This window comes from Cimex lectularius, unplaced genomic scaffold (genome assembly GCF_000648675.2).
Source record: "Cimex lectularius strain Harlan isolate CLEC.00 unplaced genomic scaffold, Clec_2.1 scaffold77, whole genome shotgun sequence".
Taxonomy (NCBI): Eukaryota; Metazoa; Arthropoda; class Insecta; order Hemiptera; family Cimicidae; genus Cimex; species Cimex lectularius.
The window spans coordinates 957,457-979,480 of NW_019392836.1; positions in this window are offsets into that span (position 1 = coordinate 957,457).

Below are 22,024 nucleotides of genomic sequence, written 5' to 3' on the forward strand. Positions count from 1 at the left end.
CAAATATGGTAAAGAAATTGTCCGCTGGGTCATCCGAGAAGCTCTTGCGCGTCAAGACCACGGTCGGTGGTGGACGCTGGAGAATCGAAACGGCAGAAGCACGATCATCCTAAACCGACTCGAATTGGCCATATGCGGTTGATACACGGACTTATTTTTGGGCAATAGCCCACGTATGTGCCCGGCATGCAGAGAAAGGTTTCCCCACAAAATGGAAGGGTATCATTCCTTGACTCCATATAGGGAGCGAGTGGAGGAATGCCGCACGATCTAGGGATTGTGTTCGAGCACGGAAGCGAATCGTTGTGTCCCCAATTTCTATTTCTGGATAAAGGTAATTCTGTATATATAGACCTTCCTATCTTAGTATATAGCAGGTAATCCAATTGTTGCATGTATTCTAAATTTAGCGAACACACTGTTTTGTAAGAATGTATTTATATGCGTGAATGTAATCAGGTTAGGCACTGCAAGTATAGTTGTCTACATGCGTGTGGAATATCTATTACTCCATTACCTACTTGAGTGAAAGGTATGTAAATAAGAGAGTACATATTTAAGAATGAGTTATAAAGTGAGTTTGTTAAGGATAAAACGATTCGTTGGGGGCTAAAATGACATTTTTAACGATCGTCTCTTAAGCCTAACTTCGACGGTTCTGGCGGTTCTAAGATAGATTTCTGACCCCAGTCCACCAAAACACGGAATTGGCGTGCTACGAGAAGTTCATATATGGGCAGAATTGAGAATCCAAGATGAGAAGTCAAATAAATATCTATCGTTTTGATACACCATGTAGTAGCAGATAAACGTATTACAAAGGGTACGTTTAGTCTTAAGCAGACAGGGAATTTGTAACCATTTATGATCATTTTTTTGTCTAAATAAGGAGATGTATTGATTGCTGAAGTGCAATATAAACATTTGAGGTAGGGCTCAAGGAGATGGGTTTTTTGGTTTGCAAACACATAATGTACTAGCACTCAGTATTCCGCCATTTATCTTTTCAATCTCCACACATTCACGGTAATAATTGCATTTAATGTGGCGAGACTTTAAAAAATTAACATTCCGTTAACTTGCTGCTCAAATACAGTGGAGTATCAGCTCCCTATTTGGAACCAATGCTTGACACATCAATGGTGTCATTTCTTAACCAACTATTCCCTATTCTAACGAACCTAATGAGCGCGTATAATTTATAACCTTTAATAAAGCATTCCTTTGAACAAAATAAATGCTTTTATATTATTTCTTGAATTGCCCAAACAGCACGCAGACCCATAAAGTTTCATTACCAGTTTTGTAACAATTCCGCCGTCTGGAAATTGGATTTGCGAAGCCATGTGAGCTGTCTGAAACGATTCGGAGGGAACGGAGTCCTGAAAGGAAATTGAGTTCGACTCGGGTACCAGGCAGTAATTTAAATAGCTTCCCCTGCTATAGCGTTAAGAGTAATGTTCTCATTCATAGACTTGGAGGGTAATTGGAATATCAATTTGATGCCTTCCAATTTCCCGTCGCCGACTGGTACACCTTGTGACATCCGCCGATAGGCAATAATTTATAAGCGCTTCCATCTATTCCAAAATATATTTAAACCTATTTCGTATGAAATTGCACTGAAGTCAACTTGTATTATGCATTCAAACGTTTGACGATATTTTCATCCTGAAAACCGAGAGCAGAAAATATCCTCTCAGTATCTTGTAGCTACTTCCGATATCTTTTTTCCGATACCTAAACAAAAAAGCCATCATATTCATTATATACTTATTGTTTAATTCTGTTCTTCATGCAGCTTACTTCTCTTTAGCAGAAATATTCGTATATATATATTGTATAAATGGCATGTTGTACTGCTTCATATAGGCAAATACGCCTATACGTTTTAGGTAAAATTTAGAAAAGTTCCTATTACAAAGAATTCTTCCAATCCTAAATTATCAAAATATAATCCTCCATCAATTTAGTCGTAAATGCCATTCAGCTATCCAAAAAGGCCATCGTGGTAGACACTATCTCCTCCTTTCTGAGTTGAGGCAGTACTCTGCGTCTTTTCTTGACATAAATAAAAATTTTGATTGAATTGCTATTTACGCTCATGGGCATCCTTCCATCCACCTACATCTCATACTGCACAGTTACCTCATTGACCGATTTTTCCAAGTCATCGATGGCCATTTCCCATCTGCAAATTTCACAAACCGTGCTGGTGTTACTCAAGGTAGCGTTCTGGCCCCCGCATTATACGAGGTGTTCACTGCCATCACATCCCGAAACCACCCACCATATTCACATTGCAGATGATACAGCAATTCTCTCTAGAACTCCGACCTTGTCATTTCCACTCGAAACCTCCAACAACACCTCATAGTATTAGAGTTTGGTATAAAAATAAGAGGATAAAATTTAGCACAGACAAATCTACCCACATGACCTTCACTCTCCGAAAAAATATCTGCCCCTTGTTTTCTTAGATAATATTCCCCTTCCAACTGCGGACAAGATGCGGTACCTCGGACGGTACCGACAAACGCCTGACGTGGAATCCTCACACCCGACTGAAACGTCGAGGGTTTACGACACGAGAGCTCTTGCACGACTTCTTCATATACGTTCTAATTTACCTCTCAAAAATAAAAGGCTGCTTTACAACACCATAGTTAAGGGCACCATAGTCCGGCATGGACTTAGGGACTGGAAGTGTGGGGCTCAGCCAAACTTCCAACATCCACTGCGTTCAAACTGCCTAGTCCTTAATACAACGAAAAATACTACAGGGTATGTTTCTCTCTATCTCACACTCCACAGTTATCTCACTGGCCGTTTTTTAGAGAGACCTCCCGTCTGGTGTTCCTCAGGGTAGCGTACTTGCCCTCACACTATACCTTTATTACAACTGGCATTCCATCCCGTCCTGAACCACCACACTCAGATTTCTAGACGGTATAGCGATTTTGTCTAGTAATTCCGATCTTGTCATTTCGAAACCTTTAACATGACCTCAAACTACTAGAGTCTTGGTGAGAAAGGAAAAGGATAAACATTAACATAGCCAAATCCACCCATATTGCATTCATTCTCCGTAAAGTTTCCCTCCAGTTTACTTAAATAACATTCTCCTCCCAACTGCGGACAAGGTACTACAAACGCCTGACGCGGAATCGTCACGGACGACTGAAACGTCAAGTTATGATGATACAGGGCTATTGCACGACTTCTTGGCAAACGCTCTGACTTACCTCTCAAAAATAAAAGGCTGCTTTACAATACCACAGTTGTGGACTTAAAGACTGGAAATTCAGACAAACATTCCAACATCCGCCCCATCCAAACTGCCCTATCCATAATCTTACGAATAATCTTTGATAGTCATAATGGAAATCATACAGACATAATGGAATAATTAAATATTCTTGGGTGTTACCGTACATTCTGGTCTGCCTATATGGAGTCAGGTATTTCGCATCTCACTGCTTATACCCCTTGACAACTCCTCAAGATTCAACAAATTATTAAATATTCTGTTCATCTAAGATGAAATCCGCTGAAGTTATCGAAAATTTCACAAAACCCTTCCAACACTGTAAATCAGCACATCCAAAAACTGAAACTGGACAATTAGAAGAGACGATAGCCGCGCGATCTCCTGCGAAGTAAAAGTGATAGTAACACATACATTATTTAAACTGACGACATTTTAATATCATTGGAGTACTACCGATGGGTCTTGTCTCTAATTTTGTGTATATTTCCTATCTCATTGTTACATATACCGAATTAAAGATAGTTGTCATGCACTTCAAATAAAAATTTAAACGTGTCATTTCTGTTTTTATTTGCGAAAGGGCTGGAAGCTTGTGTGATAGCCTTTTAGGGTACGGGTGGCGTTCTGTTAGGCAACAGACAGTTACATATTTTCTCCTTTCCTTAAGCGAAAACCCTCTCTAAATTTGCATTTTAAAGTGTTTGTTATGAATGTATTAAATATGAATCTGAGGACTTTTAAGGAAAAGCGTTGGCGGGTGTGACGGCGGATGTGCAGTTGTAATCGTAAACGTGTAACTTTTGTTTTAAGTGTGCGATTTCTTCTTGAGGTCTCAGAAAATAATGAGCGTTGTTTCAGTACATTCTGGTCGCCTATATTGAATCAGTTATTTTATACCCCAGATTTCATGCCAGCTGACTTAATTGTTGATTAAACGGTGTCTGAGAGTAGAAAAATGAAAACAGTCAGGGCTCAGTTTATTTTTGAAAATTGCACTCAGAAAACTGAATTAATATCTCCACTATAAATAAATGTTACAATTCCTTATTTGACGTAAATTATAAGATTCTAGGGGTATTCACGATGTTTGTAAGAAGTTAACTCGTGTTAACTTGAATAGAGACATGTCCAGTAAGACGCCCCCTTCTTTTTTTAGCGTGTTAAATGTTAATTTTTCCGCAATGCTGCGCCTGGCGATTGGTAGAACCAAAAATAAAGCAATAAGAGTCCTTGAAGGCTTGTTGTTGTGTGTTTTGTTTTTCTTTTGTGTTAATATTGTAAAACGCCAGAAGTTAATAAAAAAAAGAAAATTAATCAACTCTTTCATTTAAAATGCTATGCACTCGAAAAGTACTAACAAATGACACGCCTCAATTCGTGCCGACATACCTAACTTGTATCCTAACGTCTAACAGCCTATAATTTTATATGATATAGGATGTATCTTTTATGAGATACATAACGAGAGTATAAGTACAGGTCAGAAATCAACAAAAGAAATGTATTAGTTTGATTTAATTAATGAGTATTTAAGAATACAAATACGTGTAAACAAAAACAGCTGTTAAGTTCACGGCTGCCATGTTGATTACCTATGCCCTAACGGATAGAAATGTGACTACATTTTCGACCTAACACGTAACATTGGCTCTGGCCTGTTAGATCGAGAAATGTTAACTAGCCGATTCTTACAAGTCTACGTCATTTTTCTCGATCCAACAGGACCTAACAGACTTAACAGGGTTACCACAAAGATTAAGAATACCCCTTCCATCTTGAGGTATGCACGATAAACGCTGTATGGATGTTATTCCACATTGGTCTACTTATCCTCGCTGGTTTTGACTGTCAGAAGTGATTTGACTTTTCGCCATCTCCAGCGTTTGATTTGCGACAAATTCAGAGATATGGAATCAGAAATTTCTTCTCTAACTACTTATAACCGTGACGATCTGCCATGACAATCTTCATACTTTGGCTTTACCAAATAGAGTACAGAAATATTAGTTATAAATATTTCTGCTTTAACTACTTATAACCCTGATGATCTGCCATTTGACTATTTCTTCATACTTTTGGCTTTACCAAATAGAATACAGAAATATTAGTTATAAATATTTCTGCTCTAACTACTTATAACCATGATGATCTGCCATTTGACTATTTCTTCATACGTTGGCTTCACCAAATAGAAAACAGAAATACTGTTTATAAATATTTAATATGGACGGTAAAATCGTAAGCAGTAAAATTCATGTAGGTTATTTATTCAAAACTAAAGAAAACTAAGTTAGAAAGGCAATCTTTTCTCCTTTGACCCTAAGGGCATGCCACGTGACAATATTATACAGACGGTGTCTCAAGCTGAACTATCTTCATTAAATCGTGGTAAAAATATTTCTTGGGGAAAATGGTAATCAGTTACATTTCTTGTACGTGCTTGATATCGAAACTGCAGAAAATGGAATTTGAAAACATCTTATAATAATCAAGCCAAGTTGGTACGCTATGATATCTTTATTAATGTCATTTAAGTGCAACTGACAGGATTGTCAGTAGTCATGGCATCAAGGTTACAAGCAGGGAGAGACATAACATTGAATTTGTTACTACCCTATCGTACATAATAGTAATATTATTATTAGCCAAACACTTTTTTATCCACTTTCGTCCGGCTTAGCTAAATTCGTGCATCTTTGGACATTTTTCTATATTAGATCCATAAAGATTCTTTAATACACAGTCGTTTAAAATAAGATCCAGGAACTGAAAAAGAAAATCAGCTTTAGGGTTATAAGTAGTGGAAGGTACGATTATCCTTCACCGCAGTTTTGAATAAGAGGCAATTTAGGCAAACATGTTTCAATGTTAATTTCTCATAAAAATACAGAAATAAAAGTGTCCAAATATGGTGATTTTTAGAGTTAGTCTGAGTGTTTTTGATATCATTCAGGTGTTTTAATCGGTAATGCTTTGTCCTTTCAATAAACGCGTTATTTGGATAATTATAAAGTCAGATCGCTGAATGTCAAGGAAATAAGCAGGGAGAGTCAAAATAGTCTTGTTAATTCCACTTATTTATAAATTCACTAATTTCGTGGTCCGCTTGACCAATTAAATCATTACAATTAATTAAGGTTTTTAGTTGATATGAAAAAAAGTTAATGGCACGAGCGGGATTCGAACCCACGATCTTCGGCTAGATACGCCGCTGCTCTACCACTTGAGCTATCGTGACCTTGATCCACTCGGACATCAACTTCCTATCTCAACCCCACCTTATAAGTTTTCCCTCCTTTTTGCCATTTTTCAAATGTCGTGTAATCGGTTTGGATTCTCGACGACAATTGAAATGGCCACGGAGAGCTTTAGTGAAGTGTACTTCATATTAATTCTTTAAATTCACTAATTTCGTGGTCCGCTTGAACAATTAAATCATTACAATTAATTAAGGTTTTCAGTTGAGATGAAAAAAAGTTAATGGCTCGAGCGGGATTCGAACTTATTTATAAAATTTACTATTATTTTCCACTTATTTATTTATAAAAATATTTTATATGTTTACACAAGCAATTTTCATAATTCCTAGAGAGATAGAAAAAATACAGTAACTGTAAAATATTGGATTTGATTATAAAATCATAACACGAAAAATTAAGGAAATAAGCATGAAGAGTGACTTATAAATTCCACTTATTAAAATTTTAAAAAAATTTACATATTTTACTTTTTACATAAGTCATTTTCCTAATTTCTAGGGATATAGAAAAAGATCACAGACTGAAATTAGAAGATTAAACAATTATAAAGATCGCTAGTCGTCAGGGAAATAAGCAGGGAGAGGTAAATTTTCTTTTAAATTACCCTTCACTTTTCAATTTCGTGTATTAAAAAACAAATCTCACGAATTTTATATCTTGATTTATAAATTATTTTCACCAGATTTAGAAGTAATTTAGGGTTATAAGAAGGGAGAGGCAATAATGACCTGTGATAATGTTGTTTAATTGACTCGACGTATATAATAAACCAATTAGTATGCCAGTAGTAACTAAACAATAAGCGAAATACGTAACATAAAAAAAGAGTTTGACATTGCCCATTGACAGACCAACCACCAACAATGGTCAAAATTCGAAAGTTTCACCGGACCTAAGAGTAGTTTATTTTTTGGTTAAATTGTAACTATGAACTAACCCCTAAATTCATGAAAATATAATGAATCTGCCTTCCCCTCCATATAATCCTAACACCCTGTCGGCTTCAGTTCATGCATATTTTTTTGTGGGTTTTAAAGAATTTTCATCAAAAGCAAGATCTACAATAGAAAAATTTCACAAATGCAGTTGAATGCGAGAATGAAAAATCTGATGATGTCCAGACCAAAACTGTGAAGAGTGTCAGATAACAAATATGTAACAATTATCTAATCACATAACAATTAATGGGCACAAAAGGAAACATGAGAACTATTGAGAGCTGAATGAGGTGTCCAAGGTGTCATTTGTAAACATTTAAAAAGGAATTATTTATCATAACTGAAAATCGTGGAAGTGTGGACGTCATTTATCCCATTCATAGTCCTTGATCCTTCAGGATCGCGGGTTTCGGCCTGAAACAAAGAGGGTTTTTAACATTTAGTCAAGGCGAGAGTGTGACATTTGTCAGCCCACTTACTATTCAGTTATTGTCTCGCCCACGGATTTTCGCCTAACGCCTTTCCTCCGCGGCGGAAGCGCGGGAAATAACTCTCGACAACCTTGTCATCGATATTACGTGATCGTCCATGATTAATTGTTTACGTTACAATTCATCCGGCGGAAATGTTTTCACACCTCTATTGAAATACAATCGATCCAGGCGATTCGGGACGGAGAGAATGGTACTTTTAATTCGTCTGGCATACATTTCAAAAGAATCAATTGTATGAATTGATCTCAAAAAAATTAGGTTTTCCTTAAAAAATGAGAATCCGAGAGGAGTTCATTAGTAGTGAGAGGAGAACGCTAAAGGAAATATTACGAATCGTGCAGGCTGTAGCGTACCCGGTATTTCAATAAGGATTTTTGTCGCTAAGATTTTATTTAATTTCCGTGACTTCCTTTCACGACGGCTCGTGAGCTTGAGCTTGTGAATTTTACAGCTAAATTTTTCAATATTCTCGATCCGCTTTTTGCCGGGTGACAACCGGGGCAGCCCTAAATACTCACGGAATCTTGATTAGCGGATTCGAATCGTGACGCGGGTGGCCACCCCAGCAGGCTGACGGGGAAAGTCCGGACTTGGAAAGGAACCATGGAAAAGTTTGCTTTTTTACCGATACCGGTAACGGGTAGGGAATAACTTTCGAGTTCGTGACCCCGGCCCAATTAGCGGCTCGAACAAACGCGAAATGTGTCATCCCATTCTGAAGAATGACTCGTCATCGGAGGTGCACAAATCGCACCCGACATAAATCATGCCGGCGGCCGCTTAAAGTGGAAAAGCATTGCTTGTGGCCTGGGCGTGAAGGCAGTGTGAAAAGGGGACAAACTACATCGTCATCCCGTGTCAAACGTTCTTTAACGTCCCAAAACCTAAATGCTTTTTAAAAACCTGTCCGATTTACGTCACGCTGTGAGTTGTACAATGTTACTTCGATAATTGTCTAAACTTTCCATAACATCAGCTTTCCATTGTAATGATTATGAAATACCCAGCCTTTCTCCCTTATAGGGTGTCATAAACATATGATATTACGATAATAACTATGTCCACAAAATTCTAACGACAAAAGATAGAACCTAGGTAACAAATTTTTTAATACAAAGTATATTTGTTGGTTTATGTAATAAAAAAGAAGATACATTACATATTGACAATTATTTGGACTCTTCGGGAATTTACACTTATCATCAATATCTATATTTTTGCAAATTATATGCAATTAGTGCTAGGTAATTATAGGCAATTATGCTTAATCTTTTAAGATATAACATGGTTAATTTTAAATATAATACAAAATAAGTTTTTAATAAAATGTAAAATATCAATATCAATATTATACCTATGTCTTTTGATAAAAACTGTTGATATTGAAATAAGTGATGTATTTTCTTTAAAAAACCAGATGGAAATGCTATCCCTCCCTCCTAAAGCTTTTTCACCTGCTGACATTCATTCTACCATACAACACCTAAAATCAAATCACCACCAGGTTTTGATCTTATTACCCCAAAAAATTTCCAACACCTTTCCAAAAAGGCCATCATTCTCATTTCATACCTATTTAATTCTGTTCTTCGAACAACCTATTTCCCTATAGCTTGGAAGCACTCGTATATTCAAATGTTCCCTAAGCCAAAAAACCAACACATTATACTACTTCACATAGGCCAATAAGTCTACTACCTATTTTGGGTAACATTTTAGAAAAGCTCCTACTGAAAAGAATTCTTCTAAATTCTCAAAACACAATCCCATACCCTCAATTTAATTTTATCAACCGTCACTCAACTGTCCAAAAGTACCATCGCGTGGACATTATTTCCTCCTCCCTTGAGAAGGGACAGAATTGTTCTGGCGCCTTTGACGTAAGCCAAGTTTTGGATCGAGTTTGGCACCCGGGATTGCTGTTAATGCTCATGGGCATCCTTCCATCCACCTACTATCTCATACTGCAGTTACCTCACTGACGTCATCGACGGTCATTTCCCTATCCATCCTGGTGTTCCTCAGGGTTCTGACCCCACATTATACCAGGTGTTCCCAGCTGATATGCCATCACATCTCAAAACCACCGTGATCACATTTGCAGACGATACTGCAATTCTCTCTAGCAACTCCGACCTTGTCATTTCCACTCGAAACCTCCAACAACACCTCATACTATTAGAGTCTTGATAGAAAAAGAAAAAGATAAAATTTAACACAGACAAATCCCCCTTATTTTCTTAAATAATATTCCCCTCCCAACAGTGAACAAGGTGCGGTCCCCGGACGGTCCATCGACAAACGCCTGACGTGGAACCTCACACACGACTGAAACGTCAGGAGGTTATGACACGATATCGAACTCTTTCACGACTTCTTGACAAATTTACTTCTCAAAAATGAAAGGCTGCTTTACAACACTATCGTTAAACCGGTATCGACTTAAGGACTGGAAGTGTGGGGTTCAGCCAAACATTCCAACATCCACCGCATTCAAACTGCCCAGTTCTTAATATTACGAAAAATACTAGATTCTCCATTTTATATATCGAATCTAACTAAACATACAGACTTACATATCCCTTTCGTTCAAGATGAAATCCGTCCCCGTTAGCGCAAATTTCATAAAAAAACCTCCCAATTTCTGTAAATCAGCACATCAGAAACCTTGAGTCCCGAGGAATCCCCTCAAACACTCTCCGCCATCTCAAGAGACTAGATCTCCTAGGAAGTGATGATACTGAAAGTGATAATGATAACTTTAGTAACATTGAAGTAATACCAATGTGTATTTTCTCCGCTCTTGTTTTTAATTTTGTATATATTCATTCAGAAATCGTGAGATGCGGTCTAGTTTGATGTAGGTTTCAGAAAAACATTTTCTTTATCGTGCCAACGTTTCGAACTTTATTGAGATCATCTTCAGGGCCTGGGATTTACAAACATTGTTTACATTTAACGAATTTTTCTTTTTCACATCCTAAATGTATTTGTTAAAAATCTATAAACGATTGGAAAAGCTTTAAATTACAACACTAACTGTTGAAGTTTTTATTTGTCATGTCAAATAAGGCAAGATGCATACTATCGTTTCCAAAAGTATCAAATTTTGAGAAGAAATGGATAAGGGAGAGAAGAAACGGTAATTTTTTTAGTTACTTGAGTTTGAAGATGTGGGATTAGATAACATGATGATGACATCCTAAGTGGATGATTTTTCGTGGATGTCAGCATATTTCGCTCATTAAAGAAAATTTAGAATTTTTTAGAACGTTGTGAATGACCAAAGCATTTATTTACTACAGTCACTTTAAATTTTTTTATTTGTCAAGCCCGATAAGGCAAAATACATACTAAGTTTCTAAAATGTACCAAATCTGTATTTTCAGCAGAAAAGGATAAGGGGGAGAAGAAACATAAATATTTTTATTTACTTCAGTTTGAAGATGTAGAACCCCTGCCAATGCCTTATTGTTTCAAATTATTTAAAAATTATGCCTGCTTTATGAGGATCAAATCTCTCTGCAGCTATCTGACGGAATTTACAAAATCTAGGTAAACCACTTCAAAACAAATTGTTCAAATATTGCCAAAGTTGTTACTTTCAGATTTTATAAACTAGTAAACGCTATGGATTGAATTTTGAAAATATAAACCAGCCTTCTCCTCTTTAAAGCATTTTGCAGTTCCCGGTTCCTGATTAAAAGACTGTGTTTTGAAGTATCTTCATTAAAGGTTTATTGTTACTGCCCTTGTTTGAAGGATCAAATCTCGATGCTGCAATCTGACGGAATTTAAAAAATCTACTTATTCCAACTTAAAACGATTACGTTTAGTTTTATTATTGACAAGTAAACGCTACACATTGAATTACCCTGAATTAAAAGAGGTGATTTTCTGAAGAAGCAAAATGGTTTGTCATTTTATGGAATTTTCAAAATCAAGTTAACCAAGATTTAAGGGACATGGTTTAAATTGACGATCTAAATACAGTGGAAATCTTGTTTTAAGAAAAGATGGAAAAAGTTCAAGCACATTTGGTTAGTTTTATTTTATGAGGATTTTTGTTTGTTAGCATAACAAATACTGCGAAGTGTCATGAGATGATGAGGTTAAATAATGTAAACGTGTTACAGTTATTCAAAAAACATTCACTGTTTGATAAAGTCATTCAAATGAAATGTTTATCTATGTGCAGTCTCACGAACGTTTTATTCCTAGTCATCGTTTAGTTTAGTCATCAGAGTCTCACAGGTAGCAGTAATGAACGCATCTCGTAAAGATTCTCGGGGAGGCGAGGGAAAGTCGCCCATTCGTTTTAATTTGCCCGGACGAGTACCATATGGCACTTGTTGGGAAATCGGCTAATTTCTAAACCATCGCGTCGTATCCACGGCGGGGAAACAGCCCTCTTCTTACAAAATCTTAAATCCGTGCCGGTGATTTTTTAAGCCATCTGTACATAAAAATACGCCTTGATGCGTTTCTGCCATCTGCCCGGACGGCCGGACACCTGGACCTAATCGGTTACAAGGAGTTTTATACTTTAGTGTTTTTTTTAAACACTTATTTTACCAGAGGCGACAAATTTGAGCAGTGATAAGTTTAGCGCATGTAAATAAGAACTAGGGCAAATTACAAAGTAATGAGAACCAAAAATTCAAACCTACTTCTAACACTTTTATCTTAACTTCGAGAGGTAAATTTAATAAAATGTAAGGTTTAACGTTCTTTAGAAAAACAAATATCAAATTTTTTTTTTATTTGTACGTTAAATATCCGGTTTAACATTCCATGATTATTTTGCCGCGTTTGAGCTTGTTTCGCAATTAAAAACATGACTGACAAATATTTTACCATTATTATCAAATCGCAGTCTTCTTGAAAACAATGAGATAACTTGACATTTGACCGTTTCTGTTCATTCCGATCCGCCTGGTCTCGCTGCTTGGACTGACAGGCCCGTTTGTGTATCTTTATTTGGATGTTATTTTCTATCGAACTTTTGATGAACAAATCAAAGCACAGTCGTTTGGAAAAGTATGGGGTAAGGCTAGGTGTCATGGCGTTAGGGTTATAAAGCGGATAAGGTATTCATTCCATTGTTTTTTAAATTCAATCCACAGCGTTTACCAGTCTATAAAAAACTAACAGTGACAAATTAGGCCAATTTTGAAGAAAATCGTTATTTCATTCCATTCTATTTTTGACTTTTCACCATCTGTCGTCTTCGAAGAAAACTTCCCCCAGTGCACAGTCATACAGTAAAGTTAGATCACTGGGTATCAGGTAAATAAGTAAGCAAGGATAAGATTTGCTTTCCTAAATTTTATCCACTTTGGCAAATAAATAAGTTCAAAAAAATAACTGCAAAGAGAGAAATACGCAAATTTCCGTATGAAATCATCCGTTGAGAATCTTGTTACACCCTCCAATTCAAATACCTAAAAATTTCTTCTTTCTTATCTCTTTCTTCTTAAATAACAGATTTGATACTTTCTGTAAACAAAAAGTGGTATGTACTTAGCTTTATTTGCCTTGCCATATAAAATAATAATAATAAAAAAAGTTACTGCTGTAATTAAATGCTTTGGTTAGTTGTTCAAAGGTTGAATAATTACTACAAGTACATGGAGAAAATAATGTACCTCTACTCTGAACGGTGATTTATACACTGGATCTTATCAACAGCTACTTGGGAATGTCGCAACGCCTGGAACTTATAGCTGTGCGAACCAATTTCTTACAAAGAAAAAGATAAACTAATAAAAGTCAGGAAACCGCTTCATTGATATTGTACATTCAATTGATATAATATTAATTAATCTTTTTTATGTAAGGTTTTGGTTGAAATAAAAAAGCTAGTGCCACGAGCGGTATCCGAGTGGATCGAAGTCATGATAGCTCAAATGGTATTTAGCCGAAGGTCGTGGGTTCGAATCCCGCTCGTGGCACTAGCTTTCTCATTTCAACCAAAACTTTACATAAAAATGATTAATTAATTGAATACAATATATGTTGATTTTGGATATTTCTTCAGATAGCACTCAGATTTGGACTGTAAAAAAAATTAAACAGATTTCTTGAAACAGATTGCTTAAAAAAAGCTCAATATTAACGTAAAAGTGAATAAATAATTATTCGACTAATTCTGTAACAAATCGATTGGAATTTAAACAGGTTCATTAGTGAATTTTCCCTGATAACTCCGAGCTTTCATCCTCCACAAAAAAAACTGGTTATTACCGTTTCCAAATTTGATATATACATAGCTTATATTAATTAATACTAAATAAAAAAGAACAAAAATAATATGTGGGATAATCAGGTATTAGTTGACAGAAACATAGAAACTCCCAACTTCATTCCAAGCTTTTGTTTAATTTGTCATCTTCAGGGCTGAATTAGTTTACAATTACTTTATCAAGTGCATATGGAGATGTTTATAAATTGTTGATAACAAATAAATAACATATAAAAACAACAATTAAAATATCAAAAATACTAAAAACCGTAATAGATAAATTATTTTTCACCAATGTGTTAATTTAATAAATAAAATAAAATAGCGGATAACGCTGTCAAAAAATAAAAACCTTTATTATAGATAGATATTTTAAAACTTGGCCTTACTAATTAACAAATATAACAAATTGAATATGACAATTTTTTAAAATTAATTTCTTGGTTTGATTACGTGGCTGTTAACTTCAAACTATTCATCATTTCTTTTCATTATACTATCATAAAATGTTTATAAATAGCTTTCCTCCTACGCAAAATGCAAAAAAAATCAATTTTAAATAATGTTTGAAACCATATATCCCCTGTTTAATACGTATTTTTAAATTCCGCCAGATAGCAGCATCGATATGTGCTCCATAAAACAAGAGACGTCTTATTAATAAAGGATGTTCAGTTAAAGGAATGTACTATGCAATAAACATCAAAAAGTTAAAGACAGTTGGTAGTTAAATTAGCAAATTTGAAACTAAACGTTAATAATAAAATTTATCTATATAAACACCTACTAGAGATTCTTAATTATTTCAATTCAATGCAGCAATAGCATTTGAACGATAAAATTATAAATTGTGCAACTATTGTAGCAAATATAAACTCATGTTTGGGTACAGTTTGGAATACTTTCAGCCGAATATTATTTCTAGTCTGAGTAGGATTTTTAAAATTCCGTCATAATGCAGCACTGAGGTTGGCTCCTTGAAGTTCGTTTTGAACTTGATTAGCAACACAAAATATAATACACATATAACTTGTAATATTTTAGAATAATATAAAACTGAATATATCTATAAAAATGGTTAAATTGATTGAACTATGTATTTAATTTGAAAATATGTAAAACCACAGCTAATGTAAATCAGATAAATGTAGGTAGAAATTCGTATCAACTTTACAGTGCGTATATTTACTGACTTTTAGTTAGTTTGAAGTTTAAATTATTGTAAAATGAAAATAATAGGTTGTTTGTCCTTCGGTCTCGGCGGATTCTAATTCGACCTGGTGATTTTGCATAAATATGAAAAAGTCGACGATAGGTATACGCTGTGGGCGTCAAGGATGATCGAGAAGTGGGTCACGTGAGGGAGGCAGAATCCCGGCCATCAGCATTGTATGCAGATGCCGGGACGGTGGGCGACCTCTTGTTAATATTAATATAAAACCAATTGCTATCCTTTCACTTATTGCAATTTAAATTGGAATATCGATTCGGTACCCGAGGGGGAAAGGACACGGCTTTGATTCCTAGGGTGGGACAGGAGAATATCAAATGCCAGACTTTAAATACAAAAGAGATCGTTTACATTCTCGTTTGAAAGAATAGAAAAATATCTTTATATAAGAGAGGGTGTTTAATTTTTTTTTAAAGAAGAATCATTACTGAACATTATGATAAAAGTAATATAGCGAGAATGCTTCATATATTTTTATAGATGTTTAAAAATGTACAGACAATAAATAATTTATGTAGCCATGAATTATTTAAGCTGAAGGGTTAGGTTTATTTAGTGCTTGCATGTCAATATGGAGAAAACCATGTTGTCGTGTTTTCATTAGTTTATCTTTTTCTCTAATGACATGTCCGGTAAAGAAATTGGTTCTATTTGCCATGCTTACAAGCTCCAGATGTTGCGACATTTCGAAGTGGCTTTAGATAAGATCCATCGCATAAATTATACATCAGACGAGAGTACAACACCATTTTCTCCATGTTCTTGCAGTAATTATTCAACGAATCTCCTAAGCATTTCATTACAACCGTAACATACATTTTTTGATTTAGCAAGGCGGATAAGAAAAGCTAAATGCTAACTTTCATTTACGGAAAATCGAACTTTTCAGAAGAAAAAGTTAAGAGAGAGAAAAAACAATCATGCTTAGTTACTTGATTTTGAACGTTAGGAGTAGATAAGATTCTAGTCTTACCAGATCGATGATTTCTGGTAGATGTCTACATATTATTACAGTATTTATTTTTGTCAAGGTGTATGAAAATTAGGATAAAGCGTCTTTTGAGTATTTTACATGATCCTTTTTAAACGATTGTTATTAAAGATACTTTAACGTATCTTCATTGAACGTTCCATTTAATGAAGAACATCCAAATAAAATCTAGATTTATTGTTTCAGGTATTTATACCTGCTTTTTAAGGATCAAATCTCGCTGCTGCTATCTGACTGAATATCGAAAAATGTAGTTAACCCGATTAATCATTTTTTAAAATTTTGTCTAATTTGTTTTGTCTAATAGTTTTTGAAGACGAGTAAACTCTATGGATTGAATTTCCAAAAATAGAAATATAATGAATATGCCTTCTCCGATTTATAACCCTAACACTATGCAACCTGGATTTAGTTTGCAGTTCCCGGATCCTTATCCTTTCTAAACGAGTGTGTTTTGTATATCTTAATCGAAAACTCCATTTAATAAAGAATATACAAATGAAGTAAAGGATTATCGTTTAAAGAATTTTTGCCTGCTTTTTAATGATCAAATCTCGCAGTTGATATCTAACGCAATATCGAAAAATGTAATTAACCCTTTTAAAGATTTTTTCAAAATTTGCCTAATTATTAGTTTTTGTAACTAGTAAACGCTATGGATTGGATTTTCAAAATAGAAATATAACGAATCTGTCTTCTCTTTATAACTCTAACTCCGTGCAACCTCGCTGTATTTTTCAGTTCCCGGATTCTTTTTACATCATCGTGCACTGAAGTATCTTAATCGAAATTTCAGTTTAATAAAGATCATACAAAGAAAGATGCAAGAAAGGATCAAGTCTCGCTGATGCTATCTGACGGAATTTCAAAAATTCTAGTTAACCTGACTCGAAGTGATTTGTTCATATTTTTCATAATCTGGTACTTTTGGTTTTTTTATTGTTTTGTAAACGCTATGGATTGAATTTCTGACAATAAAATGAAATGCTTTTCTTTCTGAAAGACCGAAACACACTTTTTTTCAGCTGATAAAAGACGATGCTAGTTAAAGAATTGTTCTTTGATGTCACATTTACGTCATGTCTCTTGACGAATTGCAAGTCATCAAAGCGCGTAAGTAAAGGGGAATGTTCTGAAATCTGCCATTCGTCGCTGTGCCCGTCAATGTGCTATTGAGGCACTTTTCACATAACGATATCGCCGGTATTGAAGTCCAGTTCCTGGGGGATCAGGACATATCGGATGTCGATGTTGATCCAATTAAAAATCCGAATTTGTTGAGATTTCAAGCTTTGTTTATATATAAATACCCATATAATTGCTCAAAATTACTAAACCCAACCCTCGCCATTATCAGGTATATAAGGCGACCCCAAATTAAATTTGTGTGTCCTCTCTAATTCTAGGAGTATATTTTTCGAGATAAAGATAGACTTTTGCCACTAATAGGATCCAACGAATCGTGTCCTGTCACGATAAATAAGTCAATTTGGACAACTTCCGACTTTTTCCCCGGCTCTCGTTCCGGGCCGATAAACCTTTCACCCCACTGTTGGTTCAAAGGGGAAACATGGAGCGGAAAAATGTACGCAACCCCTGGCAAATAAATTATATCATCATTTACTTTTTTCAATTTTCCTTTTTGAAGTTTTATCCATTGGTTATTTCAAATCCAATTAGAATCGATTTTTATTTTTCATAAATGACCCATGCACAAATAGTAATGTATACAATTAATTGAATGACCACGTCCTCCTCTTCTCCATCTCAAACCTTTCCATCCTTCTGAACATAAGTACTACTTACGCACATCCCTAGGACAAGAACTAATTACTTTCACTGTACTTTGAAACCTTCAACACAATGTCATAGCATTGTCAACATAAACATCCTGTCAACGTACAATCACTCTTATGGAAATTTTCCATCCTTATTCTCTTTCTAAAGCTAAAAAAACACCTACTAACCAATATCCTTCTATGTGCCTTCAACCTGTACAAAATTCTCTACAGAATCTTTTTATAATACTTAAATCCAGTAATGGTTCAGATGCTGACACCATTCCTTCAGCTCTTGAGAACTTTGGTGCGTACCTGGATATGACCAAGTGACCCCATCTTTTGTAAACTTAAACAAGTTACGTCCTTACCCTGACTACTTCAGAGGTGCCAAGTACTCTGCCTCCAACACCATTTATAATGTTGACATTTTTACACATCCCAAACGCCGTCAGTTCCACTTACACGGATGATACGGCAATTTGGCTTTTAACCTTGATCTAACGAAGCAATGCCCAATAGAATACCTTGAGCTTATCAAGTTGATAGATTGCAAAAATGATAAGACCCAGAAAAATGTCCACATTGAAAAACAATCTTGGCCTCTAATGTTCATCAACATCAAGAAAAACTACCGGCTACTTTTGTCAGATACTAAGGACTTTATCCAGAGACCAGACTTGTGATCGTCATACAAGACTTAAGGGACGACTTAACAAAAGACTTTTAGAACCGAAATCTATTTTATAAGTAAAAACTTGACTAACTCTATCCAAGACATTTCTGCAAATTTGGAGTGGAATTGTGATGTTCTAAACAATCCAATAACAAGCAGATATGTCCTCAAATTGTCTAAATTCCTTAGTACATCACAAAAGTCACTTGTCATTGTCAAGATTTATTAAATCTTTCCTATATCGTGAAAACCCGCCACGTTGCGATCTCCTAGCCCCTTAATCCTTCATATTGGTGCCGATGTCGGCTGGTATTTAATTATTCTCAAGAAATCTTATAGCATGTCAAATGATACAGGTGATAATAATATTAGCAAAATGATTACAAATAAACTCTTAATGTATGCATTTGGTTTACTTTGTTGTTTGATTTATTTTGCGTGTTGTAGTACTAAAAATATACAAAGTGGGATTTTAGTTCACTAGTGTATTAATAAAAGTGAATAAACAATAAGTAGTAAAATTAATAGATAAATAATAATCAAAGCAAATAAATTTCTACCTGGCGTCCGAAGGGAAAAAGATCTGAGACGTCTGTTCTCCGTCTGCGAAACCTAAGCCAGGAGCAGATCGGACATCAAGATTAGTTCTTTTCCCAAGCTACCCAGCTTGATAAATAATCTCCGGTTTCATTCGAAACTTGTTTAAGTACGAAACAGGTGTAATATAATGTATATGTAGTCAATAGAGAGAGGGAAACTTTCAGAACAGTATTGAAAGCGATTTGGTCATATGGACTGAAACTCCGGGGCACCGCTAAATATGCCAATATCCAACCAGTTCTGTCCTTCCATGCCAAAGCCTTCAGAATCATAATCTGCAGTACTATTTCTACAATACTACTTCCAATTCAAATTGCACTTTGTAAATAAATTAATCCAAAATTTTTTCGGTTCCACGACTTACCCCAACCATTAGCATTCCGTCAGACGATTATAGGCAGATATATATACTCAGGACCTCCTCGCCAAGGCCTAGCCCTTGAGTAAAGTTGAGAAAGCAACAACGGTTTGAACTCCCTTCATTTCTGTGTCAATGTTATTGTAAATATGAATCATAAAACTACATAATATGTTGTATTATTCAGATGATCATGTGGATTTCTATACCCCTCTTCGCCATAAATGCATAGTTAGCACTCGACAAAATGTTCTAATGTTAGGTCTTTTCGGGTAGTGCCTTACATTACCATAAATCATGATTTCTAGTATGACAGACGAATCTTGAGGAACCAAACTTGACCGGATATACCTCATACCAAAATTTCTGTTAAAACAAGTATTTAATTTGTCTAATAGTTTCCATAGTTTGTCCATAGTCTAAACTGGTCTATTTTTTTTAAAAGGCAGGTTTGAAATGTTAAGAATAAAATGTGCAAATGACAATGTCGAAAACCCGATTCAAAGATGTTTCCGTTTAACTTTCGCCCTGCCTAATAGAAAAAACAACCTAATTTGCATTAATAAAAGTCACATCTCAAATATAATTTTTCATCCTTGGGCCTCATGAGAAAAGCCCTTTTGAAAAATTTGATTGATGGCTCGGTCTGAAAGCGAAGTCCCACTCGCCGCCCAGCTGGAAAAACAGCCCTGTCACTCCAAAGTCCATCCACCTTCCGAATACCCTTTTCTTTCGCCCATTCAGATCACTCTCGTCATTCCATTCATCAAAACCTGTCTACTCCTGTTAGACCGCAGGACCTTTTCCTTATTATTTTTTTTTTAAATTTAGTCGGCTTATTAACAAGCAGGTTCTGTATCCGAAATTAATTTTTAATTAATTAGTAGTGATGCTAAACGGGGTGGCAAATTACTGAGATACGTCCCACGGTTGCATTTTTAAATGCATTTTATAAACTATGTTTCACTTTTTTAGAAGATGAATTGAAAGAAATAACTTTAGAGAATAATTACGAAGCTTATATACACAGTACGAAGATAATCCCAAAATTATGTTGAACCTACGATGGTAATGTCTTGTACGCTTACATAATTTTAATAATAGTAATTATCAAGTTATACATTTTGTTGCTTTCGCGATTGACGTTCCTGTTCGAAAGTAGTGCCCATGTTTGATTAATCACGGAACCGGTTGAAATTCGAGCAGGACAATAAGAGGGCATAATAGAGGATGTGTCCCGTGTAACGTGTCAGACGTGAGAACTGAATTAAATTTCCGTAGGAAAACAATGGCCGGCGGCCCACGCGAGCTTTTTTCCAAGCTAAAAGTCGTGCTGATTTATCATAGATAAGCGACAATTAACCCACATTCTCTTTCCTTGCCTGTAAGAAACCAATAAATACATGTTAGCTATTAGCATAAGGCGAGAAAGGGAACTTCACAGGTTGTAAGAACCAACGGTTTTATAATTAACTACACAATTAGTATTAAATGAATATATAACACAAATCAAACCAAATTTAATTATTATTGTTTATAACACGGCTTTTGAACTTTCTTCATAAAACGCTGGCACTTTGTTATGCTCGATTCATCATTTAGTTTTGCGGCTGGAAAGTATGTGATTATTTTGGACATTCTGGTCCGTTTAGCTTCGCAGCGTTTGGCTTGTCACCGGAGGAAATTATATTATAACATACACATTTTGTCAAAAGAATTAAGTTTGCTACCTTTCAATGAATTAATAAAACATTCTAGTTTGAAATTTTAATGATTTAGTCTTCAGTGGAAGGCCGCATATTAATTTCATTTCAGTCCTTATTGCAAGATCATTAAAAAAATTAACGTTTGTAGTTAGAATATGCTGGTGTTTAGTACAGTGAACCTTACGCAATTATGTTGATTGCAATGTGTGGTGACCGTTAATCGATATTTATTTAGAAATCGTGAGATGCGGTCTGGTGTGATGTAGGTTTCACAAAAACATTTTCTTTATCGTGCCAACGTTTCGATCTTTATTGAGATCATCTTCAGGGCCTGGGATTTACAAACATTGTTTACATAAAACAATTACATTTTGGATGTGAAAAAATGAATTTATACAATGCAAAATATATTTTTTATATATTCTATCAAAGTATTTCTCCTCACTCAAAGTGTTTGTCTTCTGTGTAAGACAAATA